General features: G+C 45.1%; 1 protein-coding gene across 2 annotated transcripts in view; it reads left to right on the plus strand.

Moving 5' to 3' along the window:
* The first annotated feature begins 13,975 nt into the window (after positions 1-13,975).
* Positions 13,976-14,978, plus strand: part of lypd6 (LY6/PLAUR domain containing 6) — a 340,290-nt gene continuing 339,287 nt past the window's right edge. Inside the window, exon 1 of one of the 2 annotated variants that reach the window (XM_085986694.1) lies at positions 13,976-14,165. The gene's annotated coding sequence lies outside the window, so the exon portion shown is untranslated. The remainder of the gene's footprint in view (positions 14,166-14,978) is intronic. The other variant, XM_085986699.1, reaches the window with a different exon arrangement.

Here is a 14,978-nt window from a genome sequence, read left to right on the forward strand (position 1 = left end):
TCATGATATCTCTAACATCTGCTGGATCTCATTCAATGGGAATGGGTTAATTAATAACCTTGTTGTGCGGGGTCCTTTAGGGAAGAGTGACCATAACATGATAGAATTCTTCATTAGGGTGGAAAGTGAAGAAGTCCAATCTGAAACTAGGGTCCTAAATCTAAACAAGGGAAACTATGAAAGTATGAGGAGTGAGTTAGCTATGATAGATTGGGGAGCTTTATTAAAAGGCATGACAGTGGATAGGCAATGGCTACCATTTAAGGAACGAACGCATGAATTGCAACAGTTATACATTCCTTTCTGGTGCAAAAACACAAAAGGAAAAGCGGCCCAACCATGGCTAACAAAAGAAATTAAGGATAGTATTAGATCCAAAGAGGAGTCGTATAAAGTTGCCAGAAAAAGTAGCAAGCCTCAGAATTGGGAGCAGTTTAGAGTTCAGCAAAAAAGGACCAAGAGATTGATTTGGAGGGGAAAAATGGAGTATGAGAGTAAACTTGCAAGGAACATAAAAGCAGACTATAAAAGCTTCTACAAGTATGTAAAAAGAAAAAGATTAGTGAAGACAAATGTAAGTCCCTTACAGTCAGAAACGGGAGAATTTATAATGGGGAACAAGGAAATGGCAGAGCAATTAAACAAATACTTTGGTTCTGTCTTCATGGACAACAACACAAATAACTTCCCAGAAATGCTAATAAACCAAGGGTCTAGTGAGAAGGAGGAATTAAAGGAAATTAGTATTAGTAAAAAAATAGTGCTGGAGAAATTAATGGGACTGAAAGCCGATAAATCCCCAGGGCCTGATAATCTGCATCCCAGAGTACTAAAAGAGGTAGCCATGGAAATAGTGGATGCATTGGTTGTCATCTTCCAAAATTCTATAGATTATGGAACAGTTCCTGCAGATTGGAGGGTGGCAAATGTAACCCCACTATTTAAAAAAGGAGGGAGAGAGAAAACAGGGAACTACAGATCGGTTAGCCTAACATCTGTAGTAGGGAAAATGCTAGAGTCTATTATAAAGGATGTGATAACAGGACACTTAGAAAATATCAACGGGATTAGACAAAGTCAACATGGATTTATGAAAGGGAAATCGTGTTTGACAAACCTACTGGAGTTTTTTGAGGATGTAACTGGTAGAAAAGATAAGGGAGAACCAGTGAATGTGGTGTATTTGGATTTTCAGAAGGCCTTTGATAAAGTCCCACATAAGAGGTTAGTGTGCAAAATTAAAGCACATGGGATTGGGGGTAATATACTGGCATGGATTGGAAATTGGTTAACAGACTGGAAACAGAGAGTAGGAATAAATGGGTCTTTTTTGGGGTGGCAGGCGGTGACTAGTGGGGTACCGCAGGGATCAGTGCTTGGGCCCCAGCTATTCACAATATATATCAATCATTTGGATGAGGGAAGTTTGCTGATGACACAAAACTAGGTGGGATTGTGAATTGTGAGGAGGATGCAAAGAGGCTTCAAGGCAATTTAGACAAGTTGAGTGAGTGGGCAAATACATGGCAAATGCAGTTTAACGTGGATAAATGTGAAGTTATCCACTTCTGTAGGAAAAACAGAAAGGCAAAGTATTATTTAAATGGTGATAGATTGGGAAATGTTGATGTACAGAGGGACCTGGGTGTCCTTGTACACCAGTCACTGAAACCAAACATGCAGGTGCAGCAAGCAGTTAGGAAGGCAAAGGTATGTTGGCCTTCATTGCAAGAGGATTTGAGTACAGGAGCAAGGATGTCTTACTACAGTTATACAGGGCCTTGGTGTGACCACACCCGGAGTACTGTATGCAGTTTTGGTCTCCTTACCTAAGAAAGATTATACTTGCCATAGAGGGAGTGCAGCGAAGGTTCACCAGACTTATTCCTGGGATGGCAGGACTGTCGTATGAGGAGAGATTGAGTCGACTAGGCCTGTATTCACTAGAGTTTAGAAGAATGAGAGGGGATCTCATTGAAACATATAACATTCTGACAGGGCTAGACAGACTGGATGCAGGGAAGATGTTTCCCCTGGCTTGGGGGGGGGGGCGTCTAGAATGAGGGGTCACAGTCTCAGGATACGGGGTAGGACATTTAGGACTGAGATGAGGATAAATTTCTTCACACAGAGGGTGGTGAACCTGTGGAATTCTCTACCACAGAAGGCTGTGGAGGCCAAGTCACTGAATATATTTTAAAATGAGATAGATAGATTTCTAGACACAAAAGGCATCGAGGGGTATGGGGAGAGAGCGGGAATATGGTATTGAGATAGAGGATCAGCCATGATCATATTGAATGGCGGAGCAGGCTCGAAGGGCCGAATGGCCTACTCCTGCTCCTATTTTTCTATGTTTATAATGGCACTTCTATCCATGTATTCCCTCCCTCAGAAGAGTCAATCTAAATTGTGAACTCATGTACTGGTTTTGGCCTTGATCCCACTAACTACTGATCTAGAAACAACAGTGCAGCCAATTGAGCCAAGCTTGTGTACAAGTAACAACTTAAGATCTGACGGGAGGAAATGACTGCAGTCTGCGCCTATTAAAACATGGAGGTTTTCTCTTTGGGCCATTGAAGTTTCCATCCTAGGGAGGGATATTGTTGAACAAGATTATTGTGACACAGGCAATAGAAGTAGGAAGCAGCAGTAACTGATGGCAGGCATTTGGATGAGAAGCCTACTGGTAACAAAAGCTATTCCTTGGATTTCTAATTTCTAGATGGGGGGGGGGGGAGGGGGAGGGCTATAGAAAAGAACAAATAATTTTCCTGTGCATTGGGTTAGAAGGCCACATGGACCTCTTGGTGGCCTGTTCCATATCTGCACTTTCATTGAGCTATGAAGGAATTTATATTACCACTGACTGTGCCACCTTAAGATGCTTAAATCAGGAGTTGTATTTAGCGTGCATCTATTTAGCTAGCTAAGATTTTAAGGGGGAAAAATTCTGTTGGCTTACGCCTCCTGTTAGCGCCTTAAGAGGGCGCTAATGGGGCACAAAGCAACTAGCGCCCAGGCGCGGCAATGTTTGTGCCACTCGCAAAATTAACTAGACATTTTGCGGCGGCGCTAAACACTACCGCTACAATCTCCTGCACCGGCAGATTGTGACGTCAGTTGAGTGCGCAACACCCTGGTAGCACCCCGGACCGGATATTGAGTGATGCCCCCTGCCTTACCGCCTGCCGCTAGCAACGACAGGTTGAGGGGAGCGTTTTGCAGTCAGAAAGGGACTGGGGGAGCGCTATTTAAAGGCGACCGCTTCCTGCCTTTTTTTGTTGGTGACACTTTTGCATCACGCATTCTGAGAGAGAGAGAGAGACTTCTGGAGAGATTCAACGCTGTGTGAAGGAGTTTTGGGTACTGAGCAGCACTTTGCAGGTTCATTTTGATTTGCCCTTGTATCGATTTAGAAGAGTCTGTGGGGACTACACTCTGAGCTCTTTCCCTGGGTCCATTGTTCTTTCCAGCAGATTTGATGTACAGGTCTCTCCAGGCCGAGATTCAAGGCTGCAATGAGCAGGATGTGGATGGAGAGAAAAATCAACCCTCCCCTTTAAAATAAAAACATAAAATGCTGGAGAAACTCAGCAGGTCAAGCAGCATCTATGAAGAGAGAAACAGAGTTAACGTTTCAGGTCGATGACCTTTCATCAGAACTCCCCTTTAAGAACTGGCTGGCGCCAGTGTGCCTGTGTTCCATTGCTGACCGACATCACATGAGCTTCGCCAGCGCTCTGAGGTAGCGCTTCGCTTCTCGGCCTTTGCACCTTAAGACAGGTGTGAAGCACCTGATTTAGCGCTCCAAACACCTCCAGGGGCGATAAAAGCCAAGTTTGCCGTCGGAGGCGATAATTAGCGCCAGGCGCTAAACTTTGCGCACGGCCGATAATGGCGCCCCAAACGGGGCGATACTGAATTTTCCCCCCTAAAAGCCATATGCATAGCATGCACTTCCTGTAAATGTCATACTTATCTTCTGTAATATATTTCTGTCATTCGTCTCTCTAATGCTTTTCTATCCTGTTTAAACACCAATTTATTATACATACCTCTCATTGAGTCCTCTCAGCATTGTCTTCATGGCGTGTAATGCTACAATGCCATCCACCTGAGGCATGTTGCCCAGTGCTGGCACTGCTTTCCCTGCTCGCTGACTCCTGCCTCCTCTGCTACTGCCCAGAGCATTGAAGTGGCCTTACCCCTCTCCATGCCCACTGCAGCTGTTCTCCCTGATTCATAGGGGAAATATTCGGTATCGCCCCATTTGGGGCACCGTTGTCGGCCGTGCACAAAGTTCAGCGCCTGGCACTAATTATCGCCTCCGACAGCAAACTTGGCTTTTATCGCCCCTGGAGGTGATTGGAGCGCTAAATCAGGCGCTTCACACCTGTCTTAAGGCGCAAACGCCGAGGGGTGAGGCGCTACCTCAGAGTGCTGGCGAAGCAAGGAAGGGCAAATCAAAATAAACCTGCAAAGTGCTGCTCAGTACTCAAAACTCCTTCACACAGCGTTGAATCTCTCCAGAAGTCTCTCTCTCAGACTGCGTGGTGCAAAAATGTCACCGTCAAAAAAAGGCAGGAAGCGGTTGTCTTTAAATAGCGCTCCCCTAGTCCCTTCCTGACTGCAAAACGCTCCCCTCAACCTGTCGTTGCTAGCGGCAGGCGGTAAGGCAGGGGGCGCCACTCAATATCCGGTCCAGGGCGTTGCGCACTCGAATGACGTCACAATCTGCCGGCGCAGGAGATCGTGGCGGAAGTGTTTAGCGTTGCCGCAAAATGTCTAGTTAATTTCGCGAGCGGCACAAACATCGCCGTGCCCGGGCACTAATTGCTTTGCGCCCCAATTGGCGCAAACAACTGAATTTTCCCCCCATAGAGTCATAATGGCACAGAAGAAGGCCATTTGGCCCATCGAGTCTGTGCTGGCTCTCTGTAGAGCAATCCAGTCAGTCCCATTGCCCCGCTCTGTCCCTGCAGCCCTGCAAGTTTAATTCCCTCAAGTGTATATCCAGTCGCCCCTTGAAAACATTGTGTCCGCTTTCACCACTTCCGTCGGCAGCGAGTTCTAGATCCTCACCACTCACTGTGTAAAAATGTTTTTCCTCACATCCCCCCTGTATCTCTTGCCTAAAACCTTAAATCTGCCCATCTGTTTCCCACCCATCCTGACCACCCATCCTGACCACCTATTCCCCTGCACTGAGGAAATTCCAAAAGCCATATTCCTGACCGTGACTGAGCCTTAAGTCGTTTAAACACTTAATACGCTTCTACTACAATAGTAAGAGCACTTCAACATGTTCAAGACTTTCCCCGGTCACCACCGGGAACACCGCTTCTGGGATTTCCTACATGCAGGATCCTGAATGGGCTTTCCCGACAATGAGTGGGGAAGCTTAAAACTCTTTCTGCACTTATACTGCAATTGTCAATGTAGAATTACAATATAACCACAATATGCACTTTTGTAAAACTTCAGGGGGAGGGCAATTAATGATGGCTTACTACCTTCATTCTGCTCTTTGCTGCGTTCTGTTCTTTTCTCCTGCAGCTCCCACCCCCCCACCCCATCAACTCCTCACTGCTTACTTACCGCGGCAAAAACATACATTCCAACCTACAAAACTCAGAAAGACTGACAAACAGCTTCCAAAAAAAGGTGACAACTCAAAAAACAACGCACAACTGAAAAACCAGACCACTGCTTCAAGGCAAGTGAATGTTAAATTCTTTTATTTTTACATTGGATTTCAAGATTTTTATTGGTGTTTTGGGATCGAATTCTGCAATTCAGTCTGTTTTTCTATGAAAACTGAAACCCAAATGACCTCATGCATGACATATGAAAAGGAACAGTTGCAATACATTTTGTGTGGACATTCAGCTTTTCCAGTCCAACTTTCCCAGTTCAGGTAGGGACAGGGGTCTGCTCTTTTCCAGCCTGCACATGTGCAATCTTGCAAGGCCTGAAGTTGCTCTGCTATTTGCAGGCATTGCATTGCCTTCCATAAAGCCAATCTGAGCTGTGCTGCTCTTATGCTGTCCTCGGGTATCGCTTGGAGTTGTATTGGGCCATTGAGCTTGGCTGTACAGCAGCAATTGGCTCCGCCTGTGTGGCAGGGATCACACTAGTAGCCTGTCCTGTATAGTGAATATGACCTGACCACCCCCCATAAATCTGCAGTTGGATTTGTGGCTTTAAAGGGAAACACACCTACACTTACCAGAAGAACAATACATGGTGATTAATGTGGAAGCAAGTCATCCTCGGTTCCAAGGGACTGCAGCTCCCAACACAGTAAAATGCTCATGTCCTTACAAAATGGGGCATCCGCATACTCACCATGAGCAGCACAAATGGAAATTTGTTAGCATGCGTGTATGTATATGTGTGTTTGTGTGTGTCCATGTGTGTACATAATATATATGCGTGTGTGCATTGTGTTGATTATACCTGTCAATTTGCAAATTCCATTGTTACACTTTAAAAAAACAGAGAAAGAAAGACAATCAGTTGCAATGTACAGAGAAATTCCCCAGCAATGATAAATGCCTTTGTGACACAGGAGGCAGAACATTTGTTGATTCTAACTGAACTTAGTAATCACACTTTGTTCTGAACTGCATCCAAAGTTTTGCAAGAAGCTTTCAATCTGCCGTTTTCCCTCACTAAAGCAAAGCTTTAACTTTAATTGAGCACATCCTCTGTTTGCTTAACATAAATTAGATTTTGGCATTTTACATTGGCAGCACAATAATATATTGTCTAATGCCCCTGTCCTTAGAAAATAATGTATGACCCAACTTCCCATGAGCAACACCATGGGAAATCTGCGAATGCCTTTCATTAAAAACATTGGCGGCAACTTTTGTCTTCAGATATAAAACAGTTCTAATTGTGTTTGCAATGCCTTAAGACCCACCGCAATCCCAAGTGCTAATAGCATTCAATTTTCTGGTCGAGCTCATTTGCATGATCATTCACAACTCCAGTTGCGAACTCAGGTGAGCCGAATGATGAGCGCACTGGTAGGAGAGGAAAATTAGGTGTAAATTCAATTTAAAGGGATGGAAACAATTAAAAGGGAGTGTCACAGAGAGAAGGACAAAAATTTAGAAAGCTTTTGCCGAACATTGAAAGACATCAGTAGTCTTTGCCAAGGCTGAAGTGGTGGGCCGGTTTAAGGGGAAAAGGACTGGTAGGTGCAGGCAGGAGACGGCAGACAAGTGATGGTGAGGCCCAGCACTTGGCATCCTCTTTGATGACTGCTGAAGTGAGGTGGTGCTCCATAGATGATTACAACAGTGATCCCACTTCAAAAGTACTTAATTGGCTGTAAAGTGTTTGAGACGTCCGGTGGTCGTGAAAGGCGCTATATAAGTGCAAGTCTTTTCTTTTACTAAAGTGGGGGTGGGGGTGGAAGAGTTTACCTCTATGCCACTCTACAGTAACTCACACAGTTACATACTTTTTTTTTATTCGTTCATGGGATGTGGGCGTTGTTGGCAAGCCCAACATTTATTGCCCATCCCTAATTTCCCTTGAGAAGGTGGTGGTGAGCCGCATTCTAGAACTGCCATAGTCCATGAGGTGAAGGTACTCCCACAGTGCTGTTAGGGAGAGAGGTCCAGGATGTTGACCCAGTGACGATGAAGGATCGACGGTATACTTTCAAATCAGGATGGTGTGTGACTTGGAGATGAGCTTGGAGGTGATGGTGTTCCCGTGCGCCTGCTGTCCTTGTCCTTCTAGGTGGAAGAGGTCGAGGGTTTGGGAGGTGCTGCCGAAGAAGCCTTGGTGAGTTGCTGCAGTGCATCTTGTAGATGGTACATACTGCAGGCATGGTATGCCGGTGGTGGAGGGAGTGAATGTTTAAGGTGGTGGATGGGGTGCCAATCAAGCAAGCTGCTTTGTCTTGAATGGTGTCGAGCTTCTTGAGTGTTGTTGCAGCTGCACTCATCCAGGCAAGTGGAGAGTATTCCATCACACTCCTGACTTGTGCCTTGTAGATGGTGGAAAGGCTTTGGGGAGTCAGGAGGTGAGACATTCACCGAAGAATACCCAGCCTCTGACCTGCTCTTGTTGCCACAGTATTTATGTGGCTGGTCCAGTTATGTTTCTGGTCAATGGTGACCCCCAGGATATTGATGGTGGGGGTTTCGGCGATGGTAATGCCATTGAATGTCAAGGGGCGGTGGTTAGACACTCGCTCTTTGGAGATAGTCATTGCCTGGCAGTTGTGTGGCGCGAATGTTACCTTCCACTTATCAGCCCAAGCCTGAATGTATTCCAGGTCTTGTTGCATGGGGGCATGGATTGCTTCATTATCTGAGGAGTTGTGAATGGCACTGAACGCTGTGCAGTCATCAGCGAACATCCCCACTTCTGACCTTATGATGGAGGGAAGGCCATTGATGAAGCAGCTGAAGATGGTTGGGCCTAGAACACTGCCCTGAAGAACTCCTGCCGAGATGTCTTGGGGCTGTGATGATTGACCTCCAACCACCACAACCATCTTCCTTTGTGCTAGGTATGACTCCAGCCAGTGGAGAGTTTTCCCCCCGATTCCCATTGACTTCAGTTTTACTAGGGCTCCTTGATGCCACACTTGATCAAATGCTGTCTTGATGTCAAAGACAGTCACTCTCACCTCACCTCTGGAATTCAGCTCCTTTGTCCATGTTTGGACCAAGGCTGTAATGAGGTCTGGAGCCAAGGGTTCTGGCGGAATCCAAACTGGGCATAAGTGAGCAGGTTATTAGTGAGTAAGTGCTGCTTGATAGCTCTGTTGACGTCACCTTCCATCACTTTGCTGATGATTGAGTAGACTGATGGGGCGGTAATTTGCCGGGTTGGATTTGTCCTGCTTTTTGTGGACAGGACATACCTGGGCAGTTTTTCACATTGTCGGATAGATGCCAGTGTTGTAGCTGTACTGGAACAGCTTGGCTAGAGGCGTGGCTAGTTCTGCAGCACAAGTCTTCAGCACGATAGCCGGGATGCTGTCGGGGCCCATAGCCTTTGCTGTATCCAGTGCGCTCATCCGTTTCTTGATATCACGTGGAGTGAATCGAATTGGCTGAAGACTGGCTTCTGTGGTGGTGGGGACCTCAAGAGGAGGCGGATATGGATCATCCACTGGCTGAAGATGGTTGCAAATGCTTCAGCTTTGCCTTTTGCACTCACGTGCTGGGCTCCACCATCATTGAGGATGGGGATATTCATGGAGTCTCCTCCTCCCGTTGGTTGTTTAATGGTCCACCACCATTCACGACTAGATGTGGCAGGACTGCAGAGCTTTGATCTGATCCGTTGGTTGTGGGATCGCTTAGCCCTGTCTATAGCATGCTGTGTTGCAGCTTCCACAGTTTCGCACTGCTTTTTTAGGTATGCCTGGTGCTGCTTCTGGCATGCTCTTATACACTCCTTATTGAACCAGGGTTGCTCCCCTGGCCTGATGGTAATGGTAGAGTGAGGAATATGCCGGGCCATGAAGTTAGAGATTGTGGTTGAATACAATTCTGCTGCTGCTGATGGCCCACAGCGCCTCATGGATGCCCAGTTTTGAGCTGCTAGATCTGTTCTGAATCTATCCCATTTAGCACGGTGGTAGTGCCACACAACATGATGGAGGGTGTCCTCAGTGTGAAGATGGGACTTTGTCTCCACAATGATTGGTCATTGCTACCAATGCTGTCATGGGCAGATGCATCTGCGACAGGTAGATTGGTGAGGATGAGGTCAAGTAGGTTTTTCCCTCATGTTGGTTCTCTCGCCACCTGTTGCAGGCCCGGACTGGCGGCTATGTACTTCAGGACTCGGCCAGCTCAGTCAGTAGTAGTGCTACCGAGCCATTCTTGGTGATGGACATTGAAGTCCCCCACCCAGAGTAAATTCTGTGCCCTTGCTACTCTCAGTGCTTCTTCCAAGTGGTGTTGAACATGAAGGAGTACTGATTCATCAGCTGTGGGAGGGCAATAGGTGGTAATCAGCAGGAGTTTGCCTTGCCCATGCTTGACCTGAAGCCATGAGACTTCATGAGGTCTGGAGTTGAGGACTCCCAGGAGCACTCCTTCCCGACTGTACACCACTGTGCCGCCACCTCTGGTGGGTCTGTCCTGCTGGTGGGGGTGCAGTCAAGTGTCAGGCCACATGCTGCATGGTAGATGCGCTGGTGTCCTAGCATCAGGTAACATAGCTTGGCATCTTCCCCATTGCTGATCCAGACCCTCAGAAGGCAGGTTACCACAGTTATTCCCAGGTGAGTTTGCCAGGACCCACAGAAATGGTGGCATCTTGGCAGCTGCATCCAAACGGGCAATGCTGGCTCCTTATCACACTAGCAGGAGCAAAGCTAATGGAAGCAGATAGCTGGAGATAAAATCTTGGGCATTGCTTTTATTCCTGTACAGAAATGGAGCCCTACCCTCACTGGGATTCTGGACTGAACTCCAAGGTATGTTTCATACCTCTTGTTTTCCAAAACCCATAAAGAAGCAAACTAAGATAAAGACCAGTGACAATGTAAATGGCCTTTCTGGCCACTCAGTAGTTGACATTTCCATCTTAAAATGTCACCAGTACTACAGACAATAAACCACTACTCCCTCTCCTGGGAGAGATTGTTCCCTTCCTATTTATTCCATTTTCTGTGTGGCTCTTTAATCAGCTCTTTAAGTAATTTCAAGAGTTGAGCTAACCAATAACTGTTGCATTGAAGTTCACTTGTATGCAACTCTAATATATAACCCTCTGCCTTGCTTCTCTCTATGTCTTTAAGAGTCCCCTCAAAACCTTTTGAGGATGCTTTCAGTCACCTCTCCTAATTAGTCTCTTACGGCTTGACATCCATTCATCCTCTCGGACATTTTGCGACATTAATGATGTTATATAAAGTAGGTTGTTGTATCCAAATCCCTGTTATATGCAAGCTTCTACCAAGTTCCTACTACAGCAATGTGTATTTAGCTTTGATATAAAGAAATGGTATATCTCCAACTTTATTGTCCAACTCAACCAATGAAAAAAGACACAAAACATTGTATTTCACATGCATGAACTGTCAATTTTGACTTTCAGTCCTGTGAAATTGCAAGCCCTTGTGCAGAAGATTATCAACCGTTCTTCCGACGGCATAATCCAAGCAAAATAATACAGTGATATGATGCATTGTGATTGTAGGGAATATTAAAAAGTTAAATCAAAAAGTTAGCTGACAGTAAATGATGCATAAGGAGATATATCTGACTCAAAAACTTTAATTCCAGTTTTGGTAACCATTAAATATTTCAAATACACTGAATCTATAAGTATTTATCTTTTTTTTAAAAAAGCTGCTGTTTTATTCTCCTCTTGGGCAAATGGCAAGTAGAAGTTCAGTGAAAAAGATTGAAGTATCACCCAAACGTACTGGCTTCCCCGGATACCTGGTAGCTCCAGAGGTACAGTGATGCCCTCTTATTTGAATGACCTAAATTCAAAAGCATGTAATTGATATCTAAACTTGTTTTGCCAACTTTTGGCTAAGCCATTGGATCAGAGTAGTAGACTATTTCACTTTAACAAAGAGCGGGGAGCATGAAGACCTGGCGTATATCCCATTGCATTAATCAAACATTATGATTTGTTCCTTTCTAAAGGTAACTGCCTTAAAATTCACACGTACGTAGATACGCATTGCTAAGAATTTTGAGGCAGAGAAATATGCAGCAATATAATTAATAGTTTCAAGGTTTTATATTTTAACTGTCTTTTAAAAACCACGCAGAAAATGCAGATGTTAAACTGTTTTACCTATGTGGTTGGGATGTGGGGCTAGTTTCTTACTCATTTCAATGAAGACCACTTAATTGTGTCATTGCATAAAACTCTTTGATCCTAACATTATACAATGAAGCAGAAGTACCATATCAGGACTAGTCACTCTCTGGTTGACTAAGCACAATGCATCACTGTCCACGACCATGGAGACATCTATGGGCCAGACAGTCCTTTCTTTCCAACTGAAGGAGGGAATGGAAAACTCAAATTTACCTTTAATAAAATAAGTGTGTGAATTAGATTTTTACCAGGGACAAGGTCCACAGCGAGTTGTTGTGATCTGGAATGCACTGCCTGAAAGAGTGATGGTAGCTGATTCAATAGTAACATTCAAAAGAGAATTGGATAAATACTTGAAGGGAAAAATTTATAGGGCTATGGGGAAAGAGCAGGAGAGTGGGATTAATTGGATAGGTCTACCAAAGAGCCGGCACAGGCACGATGGGCCGAATGGCCTCCTTCTGTGCTGTATCATTCTATGATTCTAAGGTTGTAATATTGGCAGTTCCACGTTGGTTTTGGGGCAGGTTTACTCACAGCAGATTGAGTGAACGATACGGCTATCACAACACAAATATGTTCTGATGAAAAGTCATCGACCTGAAACGTTAACACTGTCTCTCTCGCCACAGAAGCTGATTGTTTCCAGCAATTTCTGTTTTTATTACAAACTTGTTCAATGCGATTTCATTTTTGCAATTTTAGTTCTCGGAACAAAAATATTTTCTAGCATCAAAACTAATATAAATGTCCTCAGGTGGAGAAGGGAAAAATAGCGAGGTTTTTTAAAAAATTCATTCTTGTGATGTGGGTGTTGTTAGCAAGGCCAGCATTTATTGCCCATCCCTAATTGCCCTTGAGGAGGTGGTGGTGAGCCTCCTTCTTGAACCGCTGCAGTCCGTGCGGTGAAGGTACTCCCACAGTGCTGTTAGGGAGGGAGTTCCAGGATTTTGATCCAGCGACTGTGAAGGAACGGCGACATATTTTCAAGTCAGGATGCTGTGTGACTTGGCGGGGAACTTGGAGGTGGTGCTGTTCTCATGCCCCTGCTGCCCTTGTCCTTCGATGTGGTAGAGGTCGCTGGTTTGGGAGGTTGCTGTAGTGCATCTTGCAGATGGTACACACTGCAGTCACGGTGCGCCAGTGGTGGAGGGAATGAATGTTTAAGGTTCCCACTCATTGTTGAAAATGTACATGTTTGTGTAGACATCAGATGAGTTCAGTTTCAGACTGAGACTCCCCACAGTTGACTAGTCTGATAACACTTGCGCAGGCTGGTTTTCACATGAAGAATAAACACGAGCAAGGTGCTAGAGGGCAGCCACTGCCTGTGGAATTGCACAAGCATAAGTCAGCACCGTCAGAATAGAGAACTTGCATTTATATAGCACCTTTCATGTCCTCAATCTGCCCTGAAGCATTTTACAGCCAATAAATTCCTCTTGAAGTGTAGTCATTGTTTGGTAGGTAAATGGGGCAGACAATCTGGACACAGCGACGTCTAACAAACTGCAATGAGATAATGACTGGATAATCTGTTTTAGTGATGTTGGTTGAGGGATAAATATTGGACAGTGGTACAGGACTTTTTTTACATCTACCTGAGAAAGCAGAGGGGTCCTTGTTTAGAGGAGCACCTCTGAGAGTGTAGCACTCCCTCGGTACTACACTGCAGTGTTAGCCTAGATTAAGTGCTCAAGTAACTCTAGTGGACTCTAGTAACACTATGTTACAGCTTGCCATAAACAGAGGGACAACCACTAAATATAAGAAAAGAGTATATATAAATTATATGAATGTATATTTATACACTCAGGGATATATCTGTTTATACACTGTATGGATAGTTCTGTATTTTTGTGTACAAACATGAATGTTTTTCGATGCTTTGGCAACATAAGATGTAACTGTCATGCCAATAAAGCGATTTGAATTGAATTGAATCCGCGACATCCTGGCCCAGAGGCGAGAGTGCTACCACATAGCCAAGGCTGGTGCCTAAAATAGAACAAAAACATGTTGTACGGTCGGGTCCAATAGGTGGGGTAATATCTCAGACTTACTGAAATTCACTGGAATCTCAAGTTTCCGGTATAAAGTTTGATGACGGATAACGATATTTACCTGTCACTCTTTCCTCCGGAAAGCCAGTTTTAGATGATGTAATACGAATTAACCCCGCCCCAAAGGCGTGGAGGGATCTCGATCAGACACCTGATCTGTTTGGAGCCCATGTGTAGAACAGGGAGCCCATTCACTGCTGTCTTTTCAACCAGAGTCGGGATAACATCATCTAAAGTTTGTCTCTGACCCTCCTACTATCCAGCGAACAGGTAAAAAGAAAACCCTTTTCTTTTTCTTCCTAAAAAAATATTGCTATGCGTAAATTGCTGTCCATTTTCTGTTTGCATTGATGTCCCATCCCACGGTGCAGTGATGAGCTGTCGAATTGAGCTGACCCTTTGAGCTCAAGCTTTTGTTTTCTATCTGTGTGGGGGATTGAAATTGACAAAAAAAATGATTCTTGTTCACGGAAAGCGACAACGGTGCTGTACATGCGGGCTGTGTCAGAGGAGCAGCGACTCGGGAATCTGATGCAGGGTTCGGACCGACCCATGGCGGCTGAAGGACGCGATCAGCCCCGGGGGCTGGGCTCAGCCAGTCGGCTCCCTCCCGCTTTGACAGCGGCTCCCCTTCATAATCGGGGCTTTTTGTTTTAAAGTAGGGGGGGAAAGCTCATCTCTCTGGTGTCCAGACGCCACGGAGAGCGCGGTCGTCGGCTTTAAAAGGAAGGGAGTTTCTTTGCAGAAACTTTACCTCCCAAGTCTAATTTTTCCATTGGTGTATTCAATTGGATTATAAATAAAATGGGTAACCTGAGCTGGCTATTGACCGGAGCCATTGTGTAAGCGGGTGGATGTAAGGGATCTGGACTGAGTGTGTAAGGATTCTGTCCATAAAGCCTTGAGTTGTTGCAACGAGCATTACTACTGGGAAATGCAGCCAAATTCCCAGTATTTCTTCACATAGGATCGTCTATTAGGTTTGTGAGGACAGTACATATCTAAGGCTGAAATTGCACCTCAAAGTGTTGGAAGAATTAATTTAAATGCATTGTTTGTTATATGTTATTGTGGGGTCATGCT

This window comes from Somniosus microcephalus, chromosome 4 (assembly GCF_052327205.1).
Source record: "Somniosus microcephalus isolate GS21.2 chromosome 4, FLI_Smic_1.0, whole genome shotgun sequence".
Taxonomy (NCBI): Eukaryota; Metazoa; Chordata; class Chondrichthyes; order Squaliformes; family Somniosidae; genus Somniosus; species Somniosus microcephalus.